Source organism: Carcharhinus amblyrhynchos, chromosome 1 (genome assembly GCF_965287045.1).
Source record: "Carcharhinus amblyrhynchos chromosome 1, sCarAmb.v2.hapA, whole genome shotgun sequence".
Classification (NCBI taxonomy): Eukaryota; Metazoa; Chordata; class Chondrichthyes; order Carcharhiniformes; family Carcharhinidae; genus Carcharhinus; species Carcharhinus amblyrhynchos.
Genome location: NC_137324.1, coordinates 87,091,901 through 87,112,325, shown reverse-complemented (window position 1 = coordinate 87,112,325; position 20,425 = coordinate 87,091,901). Strand labels below are relative to the sequence as shown.

Here is a 20,425-nt window from a genome sequence, read left to right as displayed (position 1 = left end):
CTCTTCACATATTTGTATTTATTTTTCCTATCTTTTTACTGGTATCATATAACATTGTCAGATACAAAGGCAAGAGACCTGCTCCTGAGCTTCTGGGAATAATGTTCTATAATCAATTGCTAAAACATACATGAGAGCTGTTTTGTGGAACTCTATTTTAATCTTTCATCTCACCTTGACAACAGTGACAGAAACAAATACTTGGGAATCTGTAGGCCAAAACCCATGTCTTATCAACTTGTATGATAGCATTGGAACCTCAGTGGATTCCACTCCAACTGTTCCTGAACACTGTTTCCTGATTATAGCATGCAATTTGTGTGAATTAAAAATATATCATGGAAATCAGTGTGCAAATAGTACAATTTGTAAGGAGGTGTGTAGATACAGAAGATTGTGCCATGCACTGTAATACACAGCTTCAATTGCTGTAGGTTGCTGACTTGGCAATTGCTACATGGTGTGTGTTGCTATGATATCAGGAGCACGAGGTTAGTCCAATTGCAATGATTATGTACAAAGTGTGGTGAAGTTGAAAAAGTTGCTGTTAACATTTATTTTAATATGTTAGAGTATGTGTATCTCTGCAACTGTGCCTAAACCCCTGGAGGTTAGTAAGCAGTCCCAATTTTAAGAATGAGACATTAGCTTAGCATGCATAAAATGAAATGAAATGCACTTGTGATCCCTATTTTAAGACTTGTAAACTCATAATATCATTTAGCCATGAGCTATTTAACATCTGAAGTGTTTAATAATGGGATGTGAATGTAGTTCATGACATAGAAACAGAAAACTCAGTATGACTACTGCGAATTTTCAGGATCTGTTTCTGTGTGTGGGTATATGTGTGTCAAGGAAATGTCGAGAGATTGGTTGCTAATTCAGGGATTCAAAGACTAATCTTGGAAAATAAGAATTGAAGAAACATATATTTTAAACAGTCAGGCCAGTTGCTGCAGCCAGTGCTTGAAAATTCCTTTTAACAATCATTTAGGTGATACATTGGCTCCAACAAAGAAAGGTAGGAAGTACCATCCATTACTTAGGGTGAAACACAATTTGCTTCACATTGGTACTTGATAGGCACTGACATCGTGATCATTCAGCAGAGCACCACGTATTATCATAGAATCGAAGAGCACTATAGCACAGTAAAAGGGCGGCACGGTAGCACAATGGTTAGCACTGCTGCTTCATCGCGCCAGGGTCCCGGGTTCGATTTCTGATTGGATCACTGTCTGTGTGGAATTTGCACATTCTCTTCATGTCTGTGTGGGCTTCCTCCCACATTCTGGTTAGGGGCATTGACCTGGACTGTGGCAACGAGAGGAATTTCACTGTAACTTCATTGCAGTTTTAATGTAAACCTTACTTGTGACTAATAAATAAACTTTACTTTTAAAAAAATAAAAGGCCATTCTGCCCACATACCTATGGTAGAGCTATCCAATTAATCCCACTTCACAGCTCTTTTCCAATGGCCTGTAAAATATTTTTTTCGAATGAAACAATGAACAGGAAGGTACATCTTCCCAATTTGATTCCTGGAAATAGTTGGCCTCTGGCCTGTGTTCAGTATCTCCCTGATGACAAGTATGAAATCGGGAAGTTGTGGTATCAAAAATCATTTTTGTCTGACACATTATCAGTTACCATTCTTAAGAGGAAAAGGAATACATTTCAAGACATGCTCCTGCCAGAGAAAACTGTCTTGGATTTTCAATTTGAGAATAGTTGAGAACATTGAAGAAAGAGAGAGAAAAAGTTTGTGCTTCAGCATTTTTGAAGTATTGTTTCAGCCAAAAAGATACAACTGAATTCTCAACTGAGTTTCTAGATAAGGATGTGTTGACTAACCAGCTTGAAAATGGCCACAATGTATGTGTCTTTAAGGGATTGTGAATGGCTCTTATTTTAGTTAATAGAAACCTGAAGACATAATCCTATGTGCTTGTGGCCGTTGCAAAATTTTATAATTTAAGTCCATGTTTGTGGTGAGCAAGACAATTACGTTTTTCCAAATTCTATCATCATCACATATTGGGCAGACCAAATTCCAGAAACAGTTCATAATAAATCATATATAAATTCCATCCAAAATACGCCATTGTTAGCCTGACAGATAAATTAATACTGTAACAAACTCCCTAACTTATGTGCTACAACTATATTTGGCATTCTGGATTAAATGTTTCTGTCTGTCCCATTCTTCTAGTTTCCCTGTCTCTACTGCATCTGTTCTGACAACATCCCATGCCGATGCTTCAAAAATGTTTTTCTTTATCCTCTATGGGAATCCTTTATGGGATTCATCCACATCCATCATTGTTGATAGTGCATTTTTTGTCTTTTACTTTGTATTTTGCTGTTACCTTGCCCAAAACTTGACAGATATGTGATGGAAATGAGGCAGCGTGACTCAGCAAAACCACCTGTACTGACCTCAATTTGACTCCCTCCAATCACATTAGGATCATATTCCCTAGGCCATTGCTTCCTCATACCATTGAGATACGGGATCCAGAAACCTATCTTGTTTCCCTTCACTATTCATGTTATCATCACTCTTACCTTATAAAAAGCTTGGATTTATATCCTCCCATGCAAGCCCAAAGCACTTAACTTTTGAACCTCAGTTTCAGCCCTTCATGACAATAGCTGGTTTTTCTGTCCTTCAGTCAATGAGGAACTACAAACATTTTTCATTCTTCAGTCTTCCCTGTAACATTGGTCAGATTTTCTGTTTGTTGTTGACAAGTGACTTGTAACTCGAAACTTTATGGTTCATTGTTGAAGTGTTGTCATTCACTGCAAAGTTAGTGGATAGGCTCAGCTCTGGGGACAGGGACCAACTTGTCCCAAAACTTCAAGATTACATTGAATAAAATTGAATAGCACAGATGCCTAATTATTACTGCATACCACGCCAACCATGCTTTTCAAATTGGTCAGAAAATATTTTCATTTCCCTCTGAGTGTTTACATTTTTCCATCCTCCACCTGCCAGCTATTCTTCTTCGGAGCCCTAAGTAGAAATCAGGGCAGGTCAACAGGTCAGTAAAGAATTCCCTGAAAATGTTTATATTTTTTGGTTCATGAGATGTGGGCATCACTGATAGGCCAGCATTTATTATCCAATTGCTTTTGAGAAGGTGGTGGAGTGTCATTGCTGTCCATGAAGCGTACATATATCCACAGTGCAGCTAGGGATGGATTTTCATACAATTCCAAATGCATGCTGGTGAACAAAGTAATAGTTCCTTTCTGAGCACAAAGGATGGAAATTAATGCCCCCAGAGTGGCAGGTTTGGAGTTGGGAAGGGGATTTAATTGAGGATACAGGGTGGGGATTCGTCATTTTCCTGCCTCTCCCCAATTAAGTCAAGGGTAGCAAGATTTGTGGATGACCTTTCCAAACAGAAGCTATTGAGTCCTTTAAGTGAACAATTAATGCCCACTTAAAGGTTTCATCCTGCTAGTATTCAAGCATGGCAGGTAGGCTGTTGTCACATAGGGAGCTCTCCAATGCCTCAACAAGGGACCTAGCAGATTGATATATGGGGATGGGAAGCCGACTGAGACCCACGCTCTGCCAGTATCTGCCAAGGTAGGTTAATGAGCACAAGGATAATGGGTGAACTGGGCTTGGTATGAGTTACGGCAGGTCAGTAGAATTTTGTGGGGCCTCATCCATTTGTTTATTGGCAGTAGGACATTGGAGGCTGGTCAGGAGTGCATTGGGATAGCCAAGATTAGAGGTATCAAAGGCATGAGTGAGGATTTCAGCAGCAGACTGGCTAATGCAGGGGCAGCATTAGGCAATCTAACAGGGAGTACAAGAGGGTTTTAGTGTTGGTACAGATACCTGTTTGTAAGCTTAGCTTTGGAGTTGAGTATGAGGCCACGGTTGCAAACAGTCTGGTCCAGACGGTTGTCAGGAGTCTGTGAAAGGGAGCTTGTGATGGAGATGGAGACATTGACTGGAATTTTACCATCCATCACGATAATCGGAGTGGGCGAGGGACGGACAATGGAAAGATCCATTGACCTTGGGCCGGATTTTACGGTTTTGCGACGAGTGAGGCTGCAAAATCCTGCCCATGGGTTTTGTTTTTCCTAATATTTCATTGGAGGAAATTTCTGTTCACCTAGCAGTAATCTCTATCAATAATGATTCATAACTCACCCTCACATACCTAGCATACACATGGACTTCTGTGACTCATAACTGCAGCCCACACTTACACACATTTCCAGCTATTCAACCATGACAGGTATACCAACCAACCTGTTGCAGTACACTTGTTGGCATACTAGGCAGGATGTTCCAGCTGCGCTTGCCTCAAATCTGGAAAATCCCATCTGAAGTCAATGAACATATGTATGGTCTGTCACCAATCCCCTTCCCCACCCCCCCTGCTATGATTCCAATGACAGGCGGGATGGGAAAATTCTGCTCACTGTGTCTGTTGCAAAATAAGGCTGTGAATAACTGGGGGCAGCAGCACCTAATTGGTGGCGGAGGGGTTGGGGGGGGGGGGGGTGCGGGTTGGGCACAGTTACATGTCCTGATACCCATGGAGATGACAGAGCTCTCCATCATTGAAGTGGTCATAACTGAAGCCTTTGCCAGCAGTGGGGCTAAAAACCATCAAAGATCATGGTACCCTTATACCCACTCCCATTTCACATATCCACTTTACCCTCACCTAACATTCTCTTCTGCTTTGCAAGATGCAGCCCTGACAACATTCCAGCAATAGATGCTCCAAAACCAGCTGTGTCCTTAGCCAAGCTATTCTAAAACAATGAAAACATTGGCATCTACCCAGTAATGTGGAAAGAGGACAAATCCAACCAGGACAATTACTCAGTCAACTCTCGATCATCAGCAAAGCGATGGATGGTGTCGTTGAGCGAGCAATCAAGCGCCACTTACTCAACAATGACCCGCTCACGGACACTCAGTTTGGGTTCCGCCAGGGTCACTCAGCTCCTGATCTTGGTTCAAACATGGACAAAAGAGCTGAACTCAAGAGATGAGGTGAGAGTGACTGCTCTTGACACCAAGGCAGCACTTTATCAAATGTGGCATTGAAGAGCCCTAGCAAAACTACAGTCAATGAGAATCAGGAGAAAAATATTCCATTGGTTGCAGTCATACCTGGCACAAAGAAAAATGGTTGTGGTTGTTTAAGATCAGTCATCTCATTCCCAGGATATCACTGCAGGAGTTCTTCAGTAGTTGTCCTAGGCCCAACTATCTTCAGCTGCTTCATCAATGATCTTTCCTCCATCATAAGGTCAGAAATGGGGATGTTCAGCATCATTTATGAGCCCTCAGATACTGAAGCAGCTCATGTCCAAATACAGGTTTGGGTTGACGGGTGGCAAGTAACAAGTGCCAGGCAATCTCAACCAGCTCCAAAAGGAGAGAACCTAATCATCACTCCTTAATAGTCAAAGAATTCCCTTCCAACTTGATTTTCAAGTTTGCTGATCCCACCACCATAGTGGGTCGGATCTCAAACAATGATGAGACAGAGTGCAGGAAAAAGATAAAGAATCTGATGAACTGATGAGGCGACAATAATCTCTCCCTTAATGTCAACAAACCAAAAGAAATAATCATCAACTTCAGAAAAGCAGCCAGCATAATCAAGGACCCTAAGCACTCCGGGCATACTCTCTTCCACCTTCTTCCGTCAGGGAAAAGACACAAAAGTCTGAGGACATGCACCAACCAACTCCAGAAGAGTTTCTTCCCTGCTGCCACCAGACTTTTGAATAGACCTACTTTATGTTAAGCTGATCTTTCTTTCCACCCTAGCTATGACTGTAACACTACGTTCTGCACTCTTTCCTTTCATTCTCTATGAACGGTATGCTCTGCCAATATAGCAAGCAAGAAACAATACTTTTCACTGTATATCAATAATGTGACAATAACAAATCAAATTAAATCAAAATCAAATTAAATCATTACCATCACTGATACTCCACTGTCAACATTCTGGGGATTTCCATTGACCAGAAACTGAAACTGGACCAATCATATGAAAATTATGCTGCAAGAGAAGGTCAGAGGCTAGGAAATCTGTGGCGAATAACCTAACCCCTGACTCTTTGAAGGCAGCCCACCATCTACAAAGCACAAATCAGGAGTGTGATGGAATAATCTTCACTTGCCTGAATGAGCGCAGCTCCAACAACACTCAAGAAGCTCAACACCATCCAGGACAAAGCAGCCCACTTGATTGACACCCCCTCACCACCATCACCTTCAATGTTCACTCCCTCCACCACCAATGCAAAGTAGAAGCAGTATGTACCAGCTACAAGAAGCACTGCAGCAACTCACCAAGAGTCCTTTGACAATACCTTCCAAACCTACGATGTCAATCACCTTGAAGGACAATGGCAGCAAACACATGGGAACACCACCATGTATAATTACCCCTCTAAGCCACATAATAACCTGATTTGGAAATGTATTGCCATTTCTTCACTATTGCTGGGACAAAATCCCAGTACTCCCTCCCTAACAGCACCGTGGGTGTACCTACACCACATGGAATGCAATGGTTTCAGAGGGAACACCATTGCCTTTTCAAGAACAATTAGGGAATACAATAAATACTGACCTGGCTAGTTTTGCCCACATCCCATGAAACAATAAAAAAGCTATCTTAACCATGTATCTCTGGCTTGTCTTGTGCCTTTTTCTTTTCAAATACACAAGAACCTTGAGCTACCAAGTTATGATGGAGGAGGAAGAGGTGGAAGAGCAGGAAGACAGTGGTGAAGAAGAAACACTGTCACTCATTCTCACACATAGAATCCCTACAGTGCAGTAGGAGGCCATTCGGCCCACCGAGTCTGCACCAAGAACAATCCCACCCAGGCCCTATTCCCTCTCACATTTACCCCACTAATCCCCTAACCTACACATCCAGGGACACCAAGGGGCAATTTAGCATGGCCAATCAACCTAACCTGCACATCTTTGGAGTGTGGGAGGAAACCGGAGCACCCAGAGGAAACCCATGCTGACAAGGGGAGAATATGCAGATTCCACACAGACAGACAGTCACCCAAGCTGGGAATGGAACCCAGGTCTCTGGAGCTGTGAAGCAGCAGTGCTAACCACTGTGCCACTGGGCCACTCGCTGCTCCAGCTCAGATACTGACATGACATATACTTTAAAGGGTAGCTTAAAAGCAGGATGTGCATTTGGTAAAACATCAGGCACAAGAAGCCTGCAGCCAGAACAGGCAGCAAGTGGGGTATGGGTGTCAGCTCACCAGAAGGATGCTTTGGAGGACTGAGATTAAGACTTGGGGAAGTTGATGGTTATCTGCACCAGAATACTTGGTGCATCAATAGGGTGACTAGAAAGCCTTTTGTCATTGCCAACACTCATGGAGCAATGTGAGGTCTATGGGTACTGCCACCCTTGCTGAGGTGGTATTGTCTGAAGTTGGGCCTCCTAGGGCCAGCGCTGGTTGAGACTGTCCTGCAGATTCTCCCACTGAAACTCAGCAGTCTTCCACCAGCCATGCTGTGGCCATTGTGGTAGTACGGCTGAGGTGAGGCAGAAAACACCCACAAGACAGGCACCAAGAGAAAGCACAACGGTGTTTGGTTAATTTTTGAATAGTATCTGGCATGGCTTTATTCATGAAGTTGGTTTGTAATTTCAGCATTGTGGCCATAAGATGCTGTAATTGTCAATAACAGAGGAAAGGTAAGGTATGGGACCAGTGAACGGGGCACTGGGACTACAGACACTATATAACCAAATTTGTGGCACAATAAAAAATGAACTGGTCATTTAATTCATTGCTAATTGTGAACCCTTTTTATCTGCAAATTGGCTGCTGTTTTTGTCTACAGAACATTTCAATTCATCGATTATGGATTGGTGTGGGATATCATGGACACATGAAAGATGAGGTTTAAATGCACGTTCTTTCTCTTTCTTTCTGAAGCACACGGTTCCTGGAATCATAAAAATGTCCTAAAAATCTATTTTAATTTTTTCCGATTTTCTCCCCATGTCTCCAGCAGAGAAGTTTCCAAGGTACAATTCTGTGCGTACTTTAGCCCCTTTGGCAATTTTTTCAAGAGAGCTTGCAGCGATTGTGAGTAGTCTATTCCCATTCCTTAACCTTGTGATCCCAAGGTCATTTGTAGTATGCAACTCAATGAGGCATGGAATCTGGGACCTTTTGGTCTTTAGGGGTCACTGCCTTACCACTGACAATTGAGGAGGAGCAGTGAATATTCCTTGTAATATAAGGAAAAATCACATCAGTTCTGTACGTGGCAAATAGTTAAACCTAATTGTGCCTGACTTCAATCCCAATTTTAATCCCAATTGTGTCCCATCATGTGTAAAATTGGATGTTTTGTTGCGGCGCCAGTTTTTCTTCATTGGTATTTGTCTAAAAGCGTCTCTAATTTTAAGCAAATTGTAGGCAAGATGATCCAATGATTTTTCATCTTAAGCTGCACAATATCACCAAGGCACCATTATAGAAGCATGGCAAGTTGCTTTAACTTTGGAATTTATCATCAAAGGAAGCCGACTCTGCACAAACATTAAAGATTTCAAAAGTCAGCTAACAGCAGTAGTTTGGATCCACAGATGGAGGAATAGCAGGTGGCTGTGCAGCAATGGGAGTCTTTCACTGGCATTACTCAGGTCAGTCCTACATGGAGATTTATATAACTACAGCTCACACTTCAAGCAGAGTCCCCACCCCTCAGTCTGAAAAAAAATTCCACACTGTATTACTGCATATTTTCGTGGTGTGACAAGGATCAAAAGATTAGAGATAATTTCACTTAATTCCAGCTTTACAATGTGTTTTGAGTGGGAGAGCATTTGCTCGTTCAGTTTTTACAGCAATGTATTAAAGGTTAATACTCTCACTGATAAATGCATTTGTAGCTGAACTTAAAGTGGATCACACTACACTCTTGTTTCAATTATAAATAATAAACAAATTAAGTATGTTGTCTTTCATGGACAGTGCAAATTCCAACACAGACTCCAAACCAAATGTCTGCTTAAAAATTCTTTAAGCTGCATATTTAAATGAGAGACATTTTAAAAAAATGAAGTGTACAAGTAAGATTCACTCCAAAAATTATGAATTCAAATAGCTATGCACAGACAACTGAAACAACATCTTCTTAAATATGATTATTCTGCAGTTAAATACGGCTTTGTCTGCCATAATGCTTAGTGAATGTGATTATAAATGGCAAGGTCATTCAGAAGCCAACTGGAAATGGACCTGTGCACCTCACATCTCTTAGCTGTACACAGCAGCAGACCTATATTCTAAATGCTGGTGCTTGCTAGGGCTTGCAAAATACCACAGGCACAGTGGCTGGCATGATATTGTTTGTACCAGTGCCAGGTTCCTGGTGGGGAAAGGGGGTTGAGGTGGTCAGTCATGACTTTGCACTGGTGCAAACAGTGAACCAAAAGATGAATTTTGCTAATGTTGAAATCATGCAAATAACCCAGTTAAGCAAACAAATAGACACAGATTTTCAATCCAAGGGTATCAACGCAACTATTCCATGTCCAGGATTTGTCTATGATCAACAGTGTAGTCAATTAGCATTCCACCACTAGTTATTATTGTGGAGCACTGACTGACCAAACCAAGTAACTGAAGTGCTGCTTCTGTATTCTGAAGCCTGTTCAGTGATGGCTCAGGTATACTCTCATTACTATTATTCTACGTTATAGCTGTTTAGATAGTGGTGGGGGATGCAGAAATGGTCTCATAAGCCATATGGATAGATCTTAGCCTTTGTTGTCAATAAGTCATCCACACACTTGCTCATAAAGCGCAGGCACTGGAGTCGGTTGATGTCTGGCAGTATCCTTCCCAGATAGTACACACACAGATGAACAGTTTTAAGAATATGGTCCTATTTTTCTTCCTGTCTTGAATGAGTCCAAGGTCCAACTGGGAGGTCCCCTCCGAGCCACCACCATCCTGACTTGGAAACATATTGCTGTTCCTTCGCTGTCACTGGGTCACAATCGAGGAACTCCCTCCCTAACAGCACTGTGGATATACCTACACCTCAGGGACTACAGCAGTTCAAGAAGGCAGCTCATCACCGCCCCCTCAAGGGCAGCTTATAAAAGTCTTGGCTTCAATCATTCTCCCTCACAACACAATGGTTAAATGAAACAAAAGAACAGCAGGAACATTTTTTTTAACAAGGCCTTTCTTTAACCTTTGGCCCTCAGATTCTCTAAGAAATGGGGGGTGATTTTCCTATAAAAAAACCAAGTGTCCAACAGGTGGGAAAATGGGAGATTTTCTCACCTGGATTTTGGTGCACTTAGTCAGTTGAATATCTGGCACTCTGCGCTTCACAGGGTCCGCTGGCGGTTTTCACACCAACAGGGGATGGGGGAACTAATCCTGACTGAGAGGCCGGTGTGCTGAGCGGGCAACTGCACATATACCAATCTCCCTGCAGGGAGCTTGGCGCATGCGCACTGGCCCTCCATTGCCAGCCTCCCGATTTCTGGCCTCCTGATGGCTTCCCCAATCGCACCTCCCTCCCCATTCATCAGCAACAACATTCCCCCTGATAGACAGCCCGACAATTCCCCCCATGGCTAGCCCTGATCACTCCACCCACCGATAGCCAGCCCTGATTGCCCCTTCCTTCCCTCCCCCACCAATCACTGTGCAAAGTGTGCAGGGGTCCTCTGCCCTTTCCCACCACTGACCAGCCTGCTCTAGTCTAGTCCTGCCACATCAGGCCCTGCCCTCTTGACACTGCGCAGTTGGCAGTGCCAGGGTACTGGGCCTACAGTGCCAGGCAAACACTCCTGAAAGGTCAACCTCCTTGCCCACAACTACTCAGGAATGGTCTCAATGTCCTCTGCCCCCATGAATGAGGTTACCATCCTTGGTCTTCAATGCTGGGGACTTTAAGCCCCATTGGTGGAATCACCCTCAGCAGGGTAGGAGGCATTAGCGAGCCAGAAAATACTGTCCCATGCTTGCTATTGAGATGGAAATGTAAAATTCCATGTGGCATTCAGGCTTGTGCTGTTTCCTGGCCCAAGGCTGAGTACGCCATAAATAATGGCCTGCAAAAGCTTGGGCAGTGCAGCAGGCTGGGAAAATTGTGCCCATGATATCTAACCTAACAGAAAAATCCTCCAATTATTTTACACAAGTAGTCACTTTTTATGTGGGATCATCACACTTGAGCCCATTTTGGTCCTCATGTATACTTTTTCTGCAGCAAGGTCACTAACAAAGAAGAAATAACATTGCAATTACAGAGAGTTCTGCAGTCTGAGGACACCCTCCAAAGCCAATGAACTACTTCTGAAGTACAGTTCCTGTTGTAACATGGAAACACAGCAGCCAATCTGCACAACTGCATGGTCCCACAAACACCAAAGATTCTGCCTTCTACTGTCAGCATTGGATATCTTGTAGCACAGTGGGTCCCTACCTCTGAGCCAGAAGCTCTGGGTTCAATTCTCACTTCAGGACTTGATGCCAAAGAAGGTTCATTCATAATGCAACCAAACAGGTTGAGCATCAACCGGCAAATCTTTCCAATACACACCAAAGGCAGATGGTAAGAATGGGTGAAATTCCTGCTCAGCCATGTGATGAAAGAAAGTTGGAGTCCATACCATCACTATCCATAGTTCCAGTCTACAATACGAATGTAAAAATGCATGTTACTGCAGCAACTTGGACTCCCCAGCTGGACACCACCACCACTGTCTACATTCCCTTAGTGCTGCACTAATGCAATCTTGAGTTATATATTCAGGTTAGGAGTAGAACTTGAACTCACAACCTTCTGACTCAGAGGTGACGGCGCTGCCATGGAGCAGAGCCGACATCCACAATTATTTTCTTTCCTTATCATAAGGGTAAAGGACAATTGTGGAATCTCCATGTGTAGCCTAACTGGGATCAGCAAAGACATAGGAGGGAGGGATTTTGCTCCAGGGGGTGGGACCAGCAGCAGGAGTGGGAAATCCCATGGGAGTCTGAAAATGTGTTTCATGCTGGCAGGATTTCCAATCTAATTGCCATCACCCTCCACCAGTGATATAATAGGGATTGTAACATTGAACGTCAGGATCTACATTTGAATATATTTAAATATATTTATTAGGCCTTTATGTTTGATAGTCTCCCTTTTGATTCTTAAAATATCATTCCTGGGGCATGAACATCATTGGCTAGCCAGTATTTATTGCCCATCCCTAGTTCCCGAAGTTAGTTGAGTGTCAACCACATTGCTGTGGCTCTGGAGTCACTTGTATGCCAGACCAGGTAAGCATAGCAGATTTCCTTCCCAAAAGGGCATTATAGTGAACCAGCTAGGTTTTCCTAACAATTGACAATGGTTTCATGGTCATCAGTAGATTTTTAATTCCAGATACTTTCTTTTATTGAATTCAACTTCCACCATCTGCCATGGCAGAATTCGAACCCGGGTGCCCAGAACATTAGTTGAGTTTCTGGATTAATAGTCTACCGATAATATCATTGGGTCGTTGCCTCCTCCATTCATGTTGGCATAAGGGACAGGTCTTCCACAGCTTGCAGCTGGCATGCAGAACCCACCATCACAGTTCAGATGAGTGCTTGGCTTGGGGGGAGATAGTCATACCTGGGCGCTGCCCCCATCACTGTCCTGGCATGGCTCCTGCAACTGCCTTCTGGCACTGCACATGATAGGGGGAGGGGCACTGGAAAATCCAGGCCTGAAGAGTGGACTTGAAATTATATGGAACAATATTACACAGTGCAGTACATTCCCACATAAGACATCAGGATAGCCTCTGATGGCACAATTTTAGAGTCATTACTAACATGATTGGAGACCATTCCTTTATTTAGCAGAATTATATTTGAACTACAGGAAGCTGCCTCATGTTCACGAGTTCTCTATGCAAATTTGGCTTCAGCATTTGACAAAAATTTTTAAAAGTCAATTGAGTTTTACAACAGGTGATGCAGATCTTTACATCTTGATGTTGTGCTCACTGCTATAAACTGAGTAGTGCACATCCTGCTAAACAGGATACAAGTGACATCATCAGAATATAACCTCCTGCAGTCAGCCCACTCCCAAAACAATTAAAATATCTGCACTGATTCAGCAGGGGCCTGCCCACATGTTCAGCATCTCAGAATGTTTTATGCTATCTAATCTTTCCATAACAGTGTCAAAGTGTGACTTTATGATTTCAACAAATTTTAATGAATGTTACACCATTTTAAATATTCACTCAGAAAAATGTTGAATTTTTTTTCTTGAATGAATTCAAAGCTTGATCATGATTTTCTGGACACTCCCTTCACCACTAGCTCTTACCCCCCTTAGGTCTATTGAATTTCAGAGGGACCAGAGAGTTGGCATGGTGGCACAACGGTTAACACTGCTGCCTCAGAGCGCCAGGGACCTGAGTTCGATTCCCGGCTTGGGTTATTGTCTGTGCAGAGTCTGCACATTCTCTCCACGTCAGCATGGGTTTCCTCTGAGCGCTCCAGTTTCCTCCTACAGTCTGAAAAATGTGCTGGTTAGGTGCATTGGCCATGCTAAATTCTCCTTCAGTGTACCCAAACAGGCGCTGGAGTGTGGCAACTAAAGGATTTTCACAATAACTTCACTGCAGTGTTAATGTAAACCTACTTGTGATACTAATAAAATTTAGGATAATCCCATCAATGGATGGGGCGGGAAAATCCCACCCGTTGTTCCTAACTCACATACCCACATGTATACACAGTGGCCTCACATCAAAGCAAGGCTGAGCTATAAATCCCTTTGCTACCAAAGAGCTGACACAAAATAATAAATAGGGATGTCTGTAAATCAACTTGCAATTACAAATAACAATTTGGTGCCCATTTTTCTGACCTATGCTGTTTCATTACCCTCTACTGCATGTTGATGCGGAGCAATTCCTCTTATTTGATCTGATAGCAAGAAACAAAAACAAGACAAGTTTGTACCTGTTATGTGTTTTTTGTAAAAGGCTGCATACATGGCATTTACTGCCAAGAATGTATAAATGTGATGGCAATAAACAAGTTTGGTAATAAATATATTCTAATTTTCTTTTGAGGGGATTTGCACATGATTTCATAGACATTTCTTAGTCTTTAAGATCTCACCTAGTGACACTGAAGTTAAAGATATAGGCCGGAAACTTATCATCGTCCACGCCAGCGGGATTTTCCACAGTGAATGGAGATTTGGCAGGCCACCAAATTCTCCAATCTCACAGCAGCAGGAGTGCAGCGTGAGTGGCAAATAAGATCGCGCCCTTAAGATTTTGAGCTGGTGAGATAAATTGAATTATATTGTTGTGGGAAAAGAAAACAGCCAGAGTGGATGGGGGTGTCAGATACCAAATTCTATGTCTCCCGACACACTTTGAGGTACCACCTGAAGATATGACAATCATGAGAAATATAGTGGATTTGGTTTTGATGAAGTATAAGCTTAGAGCGTGTTAAAGAAAATTAGAACATGAGCTATATGGACCCTCAAGTCTGCAGAGCCATTCGAAAAGATCATGGTTGATCTTTGATCTCAATTCCTCTTTCTAGCTGATCCCCATATGCCTTGATTCCTCTGAGTCCAAAAATCTATATATCACAGCCTTGAATGTATTTGACTGAGCAACTACAGCTCTCTTGATAGAAAATTTTAAAGACTCGTGACCTCCAGGTGAATAAATTTCTCCTAATTTCAGCCCTGTATGATTTTTTCCTGTCCTGAGATGATGCCCCTTGTTCTGGACTCCCAGGGGAAACAGCCTTTACCCTATCAAGCCCCTTCAGAATATTGCAAATTTCAATTAAATCACTTCTCATTCTTCTTAACTCGAGTACCTGAAGGATGTGGAGGCTTTAGAGACGGTTCAGAAAAGATTTACCAGGATGTTGCCTGGAATGGAGGGCATTAACTATGAGGAGAGATTGGAGAAACTTGATTTGTTCGCACTAGGACAATGGAGGTTGAGGGGCGATCTGATAGAAGTCTACAAGATTATGAGGGGCATAGACAGAGTGGATAGTCAAAAGCATTTTCTCAGAGTGGAAGAGTCAATTGCTAGGAGGCATAGGTTTAAAGTGCGAGGAACAAGGTTCAAAGGAGATGTACGAGGCAAGTTTTTGCCTGGAACTCGCTGCCGGGGGAAATAATGGAAACAGACACGATAGTGACTTTCAAGGGGCGTCTTGACAAATACATGATTAGAATGGGAATAGAGGGATATGGTCCCCAGAAGGGTAGGGGGTTTTAGTCAGGCAGCATGATCAGTGCAGGTTTGGAGACCAAAGGGCCTGTTCCTGTGCTGTAATTTACTTTATTCTTTGTCCAACCAGCTCAATCTCTCCTCAGAGAACAAACCTATCATCCCAAGAGTCAATCAGTAAAAATTGCAAAATCTTTAAAAGCGAACTTTTAAGGAGATTTTTAATAACATTCAGGAAATATTTATCCCAGTGAGAAAGAAAGGCTCTGAGAAGGTTAGAAACATAGGAAGTAGAACCAGGAGAAGGCCATTCATCCCTTCAAGCTGCTCCGCCATTCACAATGATCATGGCTGGTATTCTATCTCAATAGCCTGATCCTGCTTTCTCTCCATATCCTTTGATCCCCTTTGCTCCAAAAGCTAGAATTATCCAGCCATTCATTCCTCACCACCATTGCCAGTAAGAAAGGAGAATTTCTGGTCTCTGCAGCAGAACTGGAGAATTCCAGCTTCTGGTGAGGTTGGAGAATTCGGCCCACAATGTTTTGGCCTCAACTGCTTTCTGTGACAATGAATTCCACAGGCTCACCACTCTCTGGATGAAGAAATTTCTCCTCATTTCAGTAAATGTAAAGCATCAATGTGGCCAAGTAAGGAAGTTAAAGGTGATATCAAATTGAAAAGAACATTGTACAATTCAGCAAAGGGTAGTAGTCGATTTTATTTCATTATATGTGAGATGGATGTGTGCATCACTGCCAAGGACCATCCTTAGTTTCCCTTGAATTGAATGGCTTGCGAAGCCACTTCAGACCTTGGTCAACCACATTGCTGTAGATCTGAAGTCACACGTAGGCCAGACCAGGTCAGGTCAGCACATTTCCAGCCCTAAAGGACATAGTGAACCAGATGACTTTTTCCAACAATCAATGACGTTCACCATTATTGGCTCTATTAGACAATGCCCTCAGATTTTCTGTGCACAGAATGCCAGAGAATCTGGAGAGACAATGCAGATGGAGAGCAACACACCAGTTTTCATCTCTAGTCATTACTCTTTGCACAGGGTGCAAGATTCTGCCCAATAAACCTGAGGTCATGTTTGCAATGCAAATTGGTAGTCTCAGAATTCTTTTCAATTTGCTAATTTGTTTTAATCTTTGGCCTGCAGCTTTCTCTGTTAAATTGGAAAGGTTGACTAAAATTACCTCCTTGCCTTTGGTTATCTTTCCTCCATTCATTATGGGCTGCCCTGAGGGCCACCCTCACCATGTAAAAACTTACAGTGGAGTGGTTGGTCCAGTAGGCAATCATTTCCTTGGCTTGTGCTATCTGTTCTGCTGATCTCAGGGATTGCCAGAAGAGTGGTGGTGATAGTCTCAGATAGAAGCAAAAATTTTACTAAACCTCCCTTTTGTAGGGAAGGGAGCCCTGTGATAAGCAACTCTCCTTCCTTTTGAGGCATGTTCCCTTAGTTTTGTTAGGCCTTAGCTCAGACCACAGGTAACATGGATCTTCAGTGCCTTGTGGGTATGTTACCCTTATTTCCAACTCTTCAGGTGTTGGAGTAGGAGTCCCACTGAAGCAGCACTTGTACCTCTCTTGAGTAATCAACTCCAGTATGCAAGGTTCCATAAAAAAACTAAGATAAATGCAAGTGAAGAAAAATTGCATGCACAAAAGTATTCTTTAAGTTTACGATTAGGTATTGTTTCTGTTCAAGAAGCTAGAAAAATGAATTTCTTCATGAATGTGTATATAATATATGTATTTGTGCACGGATGTATATGTAGAGAAAATGGAGCATGCTTCAGCAAGGGAAGTATTTGGGAAACAGTGATCACCATATCATTAGGTTTAAAGTAGTTATGGAAAAGGATGAGGGCCAATCTAAGGTGAAAATACTCAACTAGAAGAGAGCACAGTTTCGCCAAAGGATATTGCTGAAGAAGTAGATTCAAATAAAAAATTAAGTAAAGCAACAACTGAGCAAAGGAACATATTTGCAATGCAAACCATTTTATAAACTGCTCAGCTCTGTTCCACCCGTACACACCTCCAACAACATTGGCTTTTACTTGACAATGTGGCAATTGCCTCGGCATGTCCTGTTCACGAAAGCACGACAAATCTAATCCAGCCAATTGTTGCCGCATCAATCTACTCTCAATCATCAACAAAGTGACAAAATGATTTGTTGACAGTACTGTCAACCTCATCAATAAACTGTTCAGTAATGTTCAGTCTGGGTTCTGACGGGGTTGCTCAGCTCCAGAGTTCAATACAGCCTTGGTCTAAATTTGGATGAAGAAGTTGAGTTGCTGATATCAATGTGGCTGCTGTTGACACTAAAAGCAACTGACCGAGGGTAGCACCAGGTAGTCTTAACAAAATGAAGTCAATAGTAATAAGTGGGGGAAATTCTCACTGATTGGAGCTGTACCTGGCACAAAGGAAGATGGTTGTGGTTGTTGGACGTTAATCACTTCAACCCCAGGACATCACTGTAGGAGTTCCTCAGAATAATTTCCCACGCCTAACTATCTTCAGTTGCTTCTTCAATGACTTTCTGCTCATCGGAAGGTCAGAAGTTGGGATGCTTGTATTAATGTTTGCAAATTGTTCAGTATCATTCATAACTCCTTAGCGCTGAACAATCTGTATCTATATATAGGAAGACTGGACAACATTCAGGGTTGGGCTGATAAGTGACAAATAACACTGACATCACATAAGTGACAGGCATTGGCCATCTCCAATAAGATAAAATAGAACCATCTCTCTTTGATATTCAATGGCATTACCATCACGGATCCCCCACTATCAACATCTTGGGTGTTAATATGGACATGAAACTTAGCAAGACCAACTAGATAAATATCATGGCTTCCAGAGCAAGTTACAGACTGAAAATTCTGTTATGAGGGACTCACCTGATTTCCCAAAACCTGTTCGTCATTCACAAGGCACAAGTCAGGAATGTAATGGAATACTTTCCATGTGCCTGGATGAATACATCTTCAACAACACTCAAGAAGCTCAACACCATCCAGGAAAAAGCAGCCCGCTTGATTGGCACCACATCCACTAACTTAAACATTCACACCGCGGTGCTCAGCAACTGCAGAGTACCATCGACAACACACAATGCAGCATCACGTTAAGCCCTCTTTAACAAAACTTTGCAAACCAGCAAGCTTTACCCCCCTCAAAGCACAAGGGCAGCAAGTGCATAGGGACACCACCACCAGCAAGATCTTATCCAAATCAATCACCATTTTAACTTGGAAATGTTCCTTTACTCTCACTGGGTATAAATTCTGGAATGCCGTCCCGAACAACACCTCAGTATAGTTATACCACATGCAACATTCAAGAAAGCACTTGCCACCAACTTTTGAGGGCAACTAGGGGTAGACAACAAATATTGGCTTTGCCAGCTATGCCCACATTATTTGAAGAAATCTGAAAAGAACATATATGGAGGAGCTAATGGACTTCTTTGCCAATAGATTGAGATTATCTGATCAGCTGCTTTTGCTACTTTTCTCCTTTCTCCTAGCCCACTGCACCAAACGTTTGCTAAAATTTCACCCATCTTCCCCAGGCCTGAGCACTTCTAGCTCTGCATCTCCAAACTAATCTTGTCCAGGAGATCCACCTCTGGCTTCCGTGACCATATCCACAAGAGTGCTGACTACCTGACATCCCTGCTTGGTTTGCATGTTAGCTGAAATGTTGACTGATCTCTCTCTTCAGGTGCTCTTTCTCTGTCCTTCAATCTGCTATCAACAACTGTTCCCTCAAAAAACAGTTCTTTATTCCCACCCTCCTTTCAAACTACTATCCAATCTCCAACTTCCATTTCCTCTTCGAAGTTCTTCCCAGAAATCTATGTTTGAACCTCACCAATCAGATTTCTGTCCTTATCAAACTAACCAATGATAAAGTAAACTATGCTTATGTTCTTCTGTTCATTCTTTTTTGACCTGACTACAGCTTTTGACATGGCTAAATGCATCATCTTCCTCTAACTCCTGTTCATCATCATACAACTGGGTAGGATGGCATTCATTTAGTTCTAGATTGTTGGTGTGAACTTTAAAATGAACCTCTAACCACAATCAGTGCCATTACTCATACTGCCTTTTCCCAATTCTGTAACACTGTATTACTCCATTACTGCCTCAACTCATCTGTTGCTGAAATTCTCGGTAAAAAGTCTCACAACACCAGGTTTAAGTCCAACAAGTTTATTTGGTAGGAAACACCACTAGCTTTTGGAGCGCTGTTCCTTCATCAGATAAGCCCTGATGAAGGAGCAGCGCTCCGAAAGTTAGTGATGTTTGCTACCAAATAAACTTGTTGGACTTTTACCTGGTATTGAGAGACTTCTCATAGTGTTCACCCCAGTCCAATGCTGGCATCTCCACACCATGGCTGAAATTCTCATGCCTTTGCTACCTCTAGGTTTGACTAGTCTAAAATACTCCAGGCAGGTTTCCACAATTCTCCCTCTGTAAACTTGAAGTCATCCAAAACCCTATTGCCTGTGTTCTTACTTGAACAAAGTCCCATTCCCTTACCACCCATGTATGTATGTGTTGGCCTACCTTGCCTTCCAGTTAAACAATACCTTCATTTTAAAATTCTCAACTTTTTTTCAAATATCTTCATGGGCTCACCTCTCCCTATCTGGAATTCCCTCCCTAAACATTTGCACATCAACATCTCTTTCTTCCTTTAAGATGTTCAATAAAATTTATCTAGTTGACCAAACTTTTGACTAATACCTTCTCAAATTGCCAGGTAGTTATATTTAGCTTCATAATGATCCTATGAAGCACCATGGTATATTTTGTTCTTTAAAGATGTCATTTAAATACAAGTTGCTGTTGTTCAAAGAGGAGATAATTCAGGCTACAAACACATTATTATTATATGGAAAGGAAGGGTATCCAAAGTTAGAGCTCCCTGGGTGATTTAAGATATCAAGATTAAGATTAATTAGAAAAAGGAGCCTTATGTTGCATAACAGAAGGAGATTAAAGGAAATAAGGTTAAAGTTAATACATGAGACTAGACTTGTTGTTGATGTAAAAGGGAATCCAAAATAATTTATACAC

The 20,425-nt window shown here is 42.2% G+C and overlaps 1 protein-coding gene across 5 annotated transcripts in view; it reads right to left on the bottom strand.

The window, feature by feature from the left end:
- rbm47 (RNA binding motif protein 47) overlaps positions 1-20,425 on the bottom strand; it is a 167,083-nt gene that overhangs the window by 114,405 nt on the left and 32,253 nt on the right. Inside the window, exon 1 of one of the 5 annotated variants that reach the window (XM_080188491.1) lies at positions 11,519-11,602. The exons of the other annotated variants lie outside the window; for them this stretch is intronic. The gene's annotated coding sequence lies outside the window, so the exon portion shown is untranslated. Of the gene's footprint in view, positions 1-11,518; positions 11,603-20,425 lie in introns of those variants that run through there. 5 annotated transcript variants of the gene reach the window in all.